The sequence below is a fragment of the Nicotiana sylvestris genome, chromosome 9 (genome assembly GCF_000393655.2).
Source record: "Nicotiana sylvestris chromosome 9, ASM39365v2, whole genome shotgun sequence".
In the NCBI taxonomy this organism is placed as follows: domain Eukaryota; kingdom Viridiplantae; phylum Streptophyta; class Magnoliopsida; order Solanales; family Solanaceae; genus Nicotiana; species Nicotiana sylvestris.
This window is the reverse complement of record NC_091065.1, coordinates 156,018,030-156,025,118: the sequence shown is the minus strand read 5'-3', so window position 1 is coordinate 156,025,118 and position 7,089 is coordinate 156,018,030.

The following is a 7,089-nucleotide window of genomic DNA, read 5'->3' as shown; positions in this document are numbered from 1 at the left end:
TCTGCGAGGCCCTACTCCTACTTCAATTAAGTCCTTCCACACCTCCACATCAAATGTCAAGATACTACCATAGTTGCGAACATCAAATATGTTGGAAAGTTCTATACTTGATTAATGAAAATACATAAATTGTTAATTATTTCATCCAGATAAAGAGTGAGGAAAGTAACGAGTTGCAAATGCTGTAAATTCGATATAATTATGTGTGTGTGTATATATATATATACGCTCTATCGAAAGGGAACGAGGCCTATATTTACATAATGGTTTTAAAAATAGTTTGAAATTGGTGTAGGACGATGTTTCAACTTCTCTCTCTATGTCGAATGAGTTGGCAGATTTGATCATAATCTGTTCCTCGAATGTGCTGCTGGCAGATTTGATTATAATGTATATATGGGATAGGATAGCAGATACTTTAGGAAAAGTTGTAATTAGGAGTTAATCTAGGAAATAATTTAGATTCAAGGATCTCTTACAAATTAGGATTGATTTGTCTGTTTTGATGTACTTGTTCTCCTATAAATACTGTACAATTCTATGAATAAAGTAAGGCCTTTTCTGCATTCAAAGTTTCAGTATATATTAAATTCTCAGAAGCTCAGTGAGTTCAACGTTGATTAAGCTTTTAAATTCGTCCAATTTATGAAGTTAGAGCACTAAATTCCCGCTATTAAAGCGAGAAAAAAATTGAAAAAAAAAATGGGAGAAAGAGAAACTTCTATATGGGTGCATTTGGTAGAACATATTTTTCGGGAAAATGTTTTCGAGGAAATGACTTATTTTCTAGTATTTATTTGTGGAAACAAAAAATTCAGGAAAAGATTTTTCATCAAAAAGGAGAAATGAATTCCCTCACTCGCTTTGGGACGGAAATCATTTAATCTTCACAATTAATATCAACTCCTAATTAACTTCATATCATTGTTTTAACCAAAACTTGGAGACTTTATTATCAATCTTTAATATTAACAGACTTTATCAAAACAATAACGAGTTTGCTAATATTAAATATTATCAATCTTTATGAATATAATATTTTTGTGTGAAAAATACTTTTCCAACCAAATTAATTACAGAACAATATTTTCCAAATCCAAAAAGATAAGTCAATTCCGGATAAATATTTTTCAAAAAAAAATTCTTTCTTGCCAAACACATTGTGCAGGCCTTGTTCAAGTACTCCCTCCATTCACTTTTGCTTGTCCACTATTGACTTTGCATCTCTTAAGAAATAATCAATAAAATGCATTATTTTCTATGATACCCATATTAATTGGTGTATAGTCGTAATAAATTTGAAAAATTATTTGGAATTAGTAATTAATGTTAAAGGCAAAAACAAAAAAAATATTTTTCTCTTGATATGCGAAAAGTGACAAGTAAAAATAAAAATTTATTTTTAGAATACAATAACTAAAAGTGAACGGAGGGAAATATTTCACTTGACATGTAATTGCTACTAAATGATATCACTTATTTTTGCTTATCTTGAATTTCAGTTGCCAGTCCACTTAAACTTTTTACCAAGATCCCCAGAAAAGAAAGGGAAATAGAAGTCTTTGTTAGTAATATAAAGTTGTGACCCTTGGAACTAAGAAAAATGCAATATGAACGTAGACTACGGAGCCTATTTGGTACTTTTTTTTGTGCTACTGAACAGCCTAGAATAAAAAGAAATGCATGTTGGTCCTGTAACATTTTACAAACTACTCCTTAACACATGGTCCTAGAATAAGGTGTCCTGATTCTTAGTGTCATTTGTTGTCGATCGTACTTGTCCCATTAGGCAGAATATTTACAGTAACTCAACGGTCTTAATTTAAACTCCTTGTTCATTTTCTCGTCTTTTTCTCCAAAAGTGAAAACTATAAATTGGAAATTCTGACATCTCTTGCAAAAGGATGGGCGGATCTATATTGAGCATACTCAGAAGTCAGAAGTACTAATTTAAGTTTTTTTTTTTTAAATAACGGATACCTGGACAATTTTATTGGATACATGTTGTTACCTTCGAGTAGCACATATACGTAGTAATTAACTCTATATAAAACTATCCGGTCAGTAGTTTTGAATATTTGAGTCGTGTTTCCCTATTTAATGCTTTATGTATATTTGTTTGATATTTTATGACTTGCGGGGATAGTTGGTTTGATTTCGGAAAGATTTGAGAGTGAATTGGTATAATGACCTGGCCGGTCGTTTTGAGAGTTAGAGCCCCAATCCCCTATTAACTGTTTTTCCCGTATTTTTTCTGCTATCGTGACTTGCCGGGAGGTTTCGTTTTGAGTTTCAGAATATTTTGGGACAACTTAGCCCCTAAATGGGAGCTTAAGTCTTAGAATTTGGACCGTAGTCGGAACTGTGTGAAGACGACTCAGGAATGGAATTCCGTTAATTCTGTTAGCTCCGTTGGGTGATTTTGGGCTTAAGAGCAAGTCCGAATTGTATTTTTGAGGTCCGTAGCTCATTTAGGCTTGAAATGGCGAAAGTCGAATTTTTGGAGTTATGGGCTGGTAGTTGAATTTTTGATATCAGGGTCGGAATCCGATTTCAGAAGTTGGAGTAGGTTCGTAGTGTGGATTATGACTTGTGTACAAAATTTGAGGTCAATCGGACGTGGTTTGGTCGTTTCGGCAACGGTTATCGAATTTGGAAGTTTCAAGTTTTTTAAGGTTGAATCAGAGGTTGATTGATGTTTTTAGCATTGTTTGATGTGATTTGAGTGCTTAACTAAGTTCGTATGGTATTTTAGGATTGGTTGATATGTTTGGTTGAGGTCCCGGGGGCCTCGGGTGAGTTTCGAGTGCTTAACGGATTGGTTTGAGACTTATGCAATTTGCTGAAGTTGTTGCACCTGGTGTTTTCGCACCTGCGCACTTTGGGCAGCAGGTGAGGAGCCGCATAAGCGGATAAGGAACCGCAAAATCGGATATGGACCCTGTCCAGCTGGGTTCACAGATGCGGTGAGCGGTCCGCAGAAACGGAGGCGCAAAAGTAGTTGGGGACTGCAGGAGCGAGCTCACAGGTGTGGCCTAGTGCTCGCAGATGTGGTCCCAGCCCACCTAAGTGAATTCCGCACATGCGATGGAATTTCTGCAGGTGCGGCGCCTCATGCAGGTGCGAAGAAGGGTCCATAGGTGCAGTTTGACTGCCAAAAAAGGGCAAAATCGGAGGTTTGATTTTATTCTCCATTTTTGGACCTAGAGAGCTCATGTTGAGGCGAAATTTCGAGGGATTTTCAGTGGAAGCTTGTGGGTAAAGATTCCTTACACAATTTTGGTTGCATTTCATTAATATATTGTTGTTTTCTTCATTTACTCAAGGAATTTGAGTGAGAATGTTGGAAAAATGGGGGAAAGTCACCCAATCGAATTTCTGAGTTTTGGGTGAGATTTTGACATCGGATTTGGATAACTTTTGTACGAGTGAACTCGTGAGTGAATGGATGGGTGTTCATAATTTGTGACTTTTACTCGATTCCGAGATGTGGGCACGGGGAGGCTTATTGGGCATTTTTCTAATTTCTTTCCTTAGCTTTAATTTCGTTAGCTAGATTAGTTTTTTGTAGCAATATTTATGTTATGTAATTGGTTTTGGCTATATTTGGGCCATCAGAAGCCGGATATTCGTTGAAAGAGCATTATTACGGATTGATTTGAGCTTGGTTTGAGGTAAGTGGCTTGCCTAACCTTATGTGGGGAACTCCTTTTAGGATTTTGGTACTCTTTGATATATGAGCGCCGTGTACGTGAGGTGACGAGTACGTACACAGGCTATTTGTTGTAAAACTCCGTTTTTCACTAAGTCTTAACCTGTTTTTCCTTGTTGAAACTACACTAGCATATGTAATTACCTTGTTTAGATTCGAAAAATATGGCTACGTATTTTAACTGTCTATTTGAACTCTGTGCAGCATGTTTAGTGAAATTTTCCATTTTTCCTTGATGTGAACTTAGTCTAAACTATAGATTTCCTTGTTGAAATTGTTGTTTATATTAGTTGAGCTGCATATTTACTTTGGGACTACGGAATGGTATTCTGGGAGATCCCCCTGTACTGCATATTTACTTTGGGACTACGAAACGGTATTTTGGAAGATCCCCCAGCACTGGATATTTACTTTGGGACTACGAAACGGTATTCGGGGTGATCCCCATGCACATTTACGTTTGGGACTACGGGACGATATCCCGGGGGATCCCCCTGTTGCTATTATTGTGTTCTGAGTTGTTGGCTTCCATTAAGTTTTATTCCAGTTAGATTTCCTTATTTATTTTACTGTAATATTCTTTCTGTCTTATTTCATTATATTTATACTAGTAGGGCCTGACCTGATCTCCTCACTACTCGACGGAGGTTAGGCTTGACACTTACTAGGTACCGTTGTGGTGTACTCATGCCCTTTCCTGCACATATTTTCCGTGTGCAGATCCAAGTATTAGCTATCAGCCTCGAGTCTAGCTGTGTGGTGGCTGCTTCAGGAGAATTTAAGGTACATCTGCCCGCGTCTGCAGACCTCGGAGTCCCCTTCTATCCCTTGTGTTCATTTTTTTCTTTTCCGTAGAAATGATGTATAGAACAGTTTGGACTTCTTAGAAGCTTGTGACATTGCGACATTCTGGGTTTTAGGAAAGATAATTGTTGTGTATACCGAGTGGCACCATTTCTGCTTATTTATTTTATCTGTTAGTTGTTATCCTTATGTTTTCATTTCATTTCCGCCATATTAGGCTTACCTAGTCGCAGAGACTAGGTGCCGTCACGATCATTCACGGAGGGAGAAATTGGGTCATAACAAGTTGGTATCAGAGTTCTAGTTTCATAGGAGTCATGAGTCATAATCCGGTATATTAGAGTCTCGCGGATCGGTACGGAGACGTTTGTACTTATCTTCGGGAGGCTATGAAACTGTTAGCAACATTTCACTTCATTTGATTCCTTGTCGTGCGAGATTGTTGATTTTGAAATTCTAAACTTTTGTATTCTATTCTCTCACGTATGGTGAGAACACGTGCTACCGGAGATGACCAGGCACCCGCGGCCCCTGATAAAGTCACCCGAGACCGGGGCCGGGGTAGAGGCCAAGGACGTGTATGTGGTGCAACAAAAGCACCCTCGCTAGCTGCTGTAGAAGAGCCATCAGTAGCTCCAGTCGGAGCACAGGCACCTGATACGCCTACTACTACTACTCCAGCTCTTCAGGAGACCCTTGCGCAGTTCATGAGCATGTACAACAATTTAGCTCAGGAAGGGTTGATTCCCCTTGCTGCAGCCACATCTCAGGCGGGGGAGGAGCACAAACACCCGTCGCGCGCACCCTAGAGCAACGGCTTCAGGTTGATCAGATTCCAAAGATTATACCGGTACCACCTGCAGCCCCAATTCTGCCCGAGGGTAGGGCAGCAGCTTCAGAGGATGAGCACGGAGGCTTGAGAGGTACAAGAAGTACGACCCTCCTACATTCAGTGGTCTAGCATCAGAGGATGCTCAGAGATTTCTGGAGGAGTGTCATCGTATCCTCCGCACTATGGGCATAGCAGAGTCGAGTGGGATTTCTTTCACTGCCTTCCAACTTCGAGGGCCAGCCTATTAGTGGTGGTGTACTTTTGAGTTTGACAGTCCGGCTGAGGCAATTTCCCTTACATGGACTCAGTTCTCAGATATGTTTTTGAGGGAGTCTATCCCTCAGATCTTCAAGGATGCATGGCGGGTGGAGTTTGAGCAGTTGCACCAGGGTACTATGACGGTCTCAACGTATGCCGTCTGTTTCAGTGACTTGGTTAGACATGTACCGGCCTTGGTTTCTACAGTTCGAGAGAGGGTTCGCCGGTTTATAGAGGGGCTCATTCCCAGTATCAGGACTAGCTTGGCCCGGGAGTTAGACATGGATATCGTGTATCAGCAGGTGGTGAGTATTGCTAGGATAGTGGAGGGCATGCTTGCTCGAGATAGGGAGGAGAGAGAGGCCAAGAGGTCTCGAGAGTCGGGCCATTATTCTGGTGCCCGCACCCCAGCTACAGTTCGTCATGGTAGGGGTTATGTGAGCCGCCCGTTCATTCAGCTCTTCCGGCAACTAGTGGTATTCTAGCTCCTTCTAGACCTCAGGAGCCTTATTATGCACCTCCAATATCTTGTGTGCCTCCTGCACGGGGTACTATCAGCGATCAGTCCAGCAGACCTGGCCCGAGCTAGTCCCATCCGCCATGCCCTCTCAGAGCTTGCTTTGAGCGTGGCAACATTCGCCATATGGTGAGGGATTGCCCTAGACTTAGGAGGGGTGCACCTCCAAAGACTTATCAGCCACAACATGCTCCACCAGGTCCTCAGGCTATGATTACAGCACCAGCTGCCACCCCATCTGCTCAGCCAGCTGAGGTGGAAGTCGGGGTGGTAGAGGTTGCCCTAAAGGGTGAGACCAGGCTAGATACTATGTTTTTCCTGCTCGTTCAGAGGCCATTGCTTCTGATTCTATCATTATAGTTATTGTTCCAATCTGTCATAGAGATGCATCGGTTCTATTCGATCTAGGATGAACATATTCTTATGTGTCATCTTATTTTGCCTCGCATTTGGGCGTATCTCGTGATTCTTTGAGTTCCCCGTTTATGTGTCTACTCTTGTGGGTGATTCTCTTATTGTGGATCGTGTGTATCAGTCGTGTTTGATTACTCTTAGTGGTTTTGAGACCAGAGTCGATTTGTTATTGCTCAGCATGGTAGATTTTGATGTTATCTTAGGCATGGACTAGTTGTCGCCCCATTATGTTATTCTTGATTTTCAAGCCAAGACCGTGACGCTGGCTATGCTAGGTTTACCGCGATTAGAGTAGAGAGGTACCTTAGATTACACTCCCAGTAGGGTTATTTCATTTCTTAAAGCTCAGTGAATGGTTGAGAAAGGGTGTGATGCGTATCCAGCTTATGTAAGAGATGTCAGTATTGATACCCCTACAGTTGATTCAATACCAGTACCATTGAGTTCTATTCCGATTAGATTTCTGTATTTATTTTACTGTAATATTCTTTCTGTCTTATTTCATTATATTTATACTAGCAGGGCCCTGAACTGATCTCGTCACTACTCGAC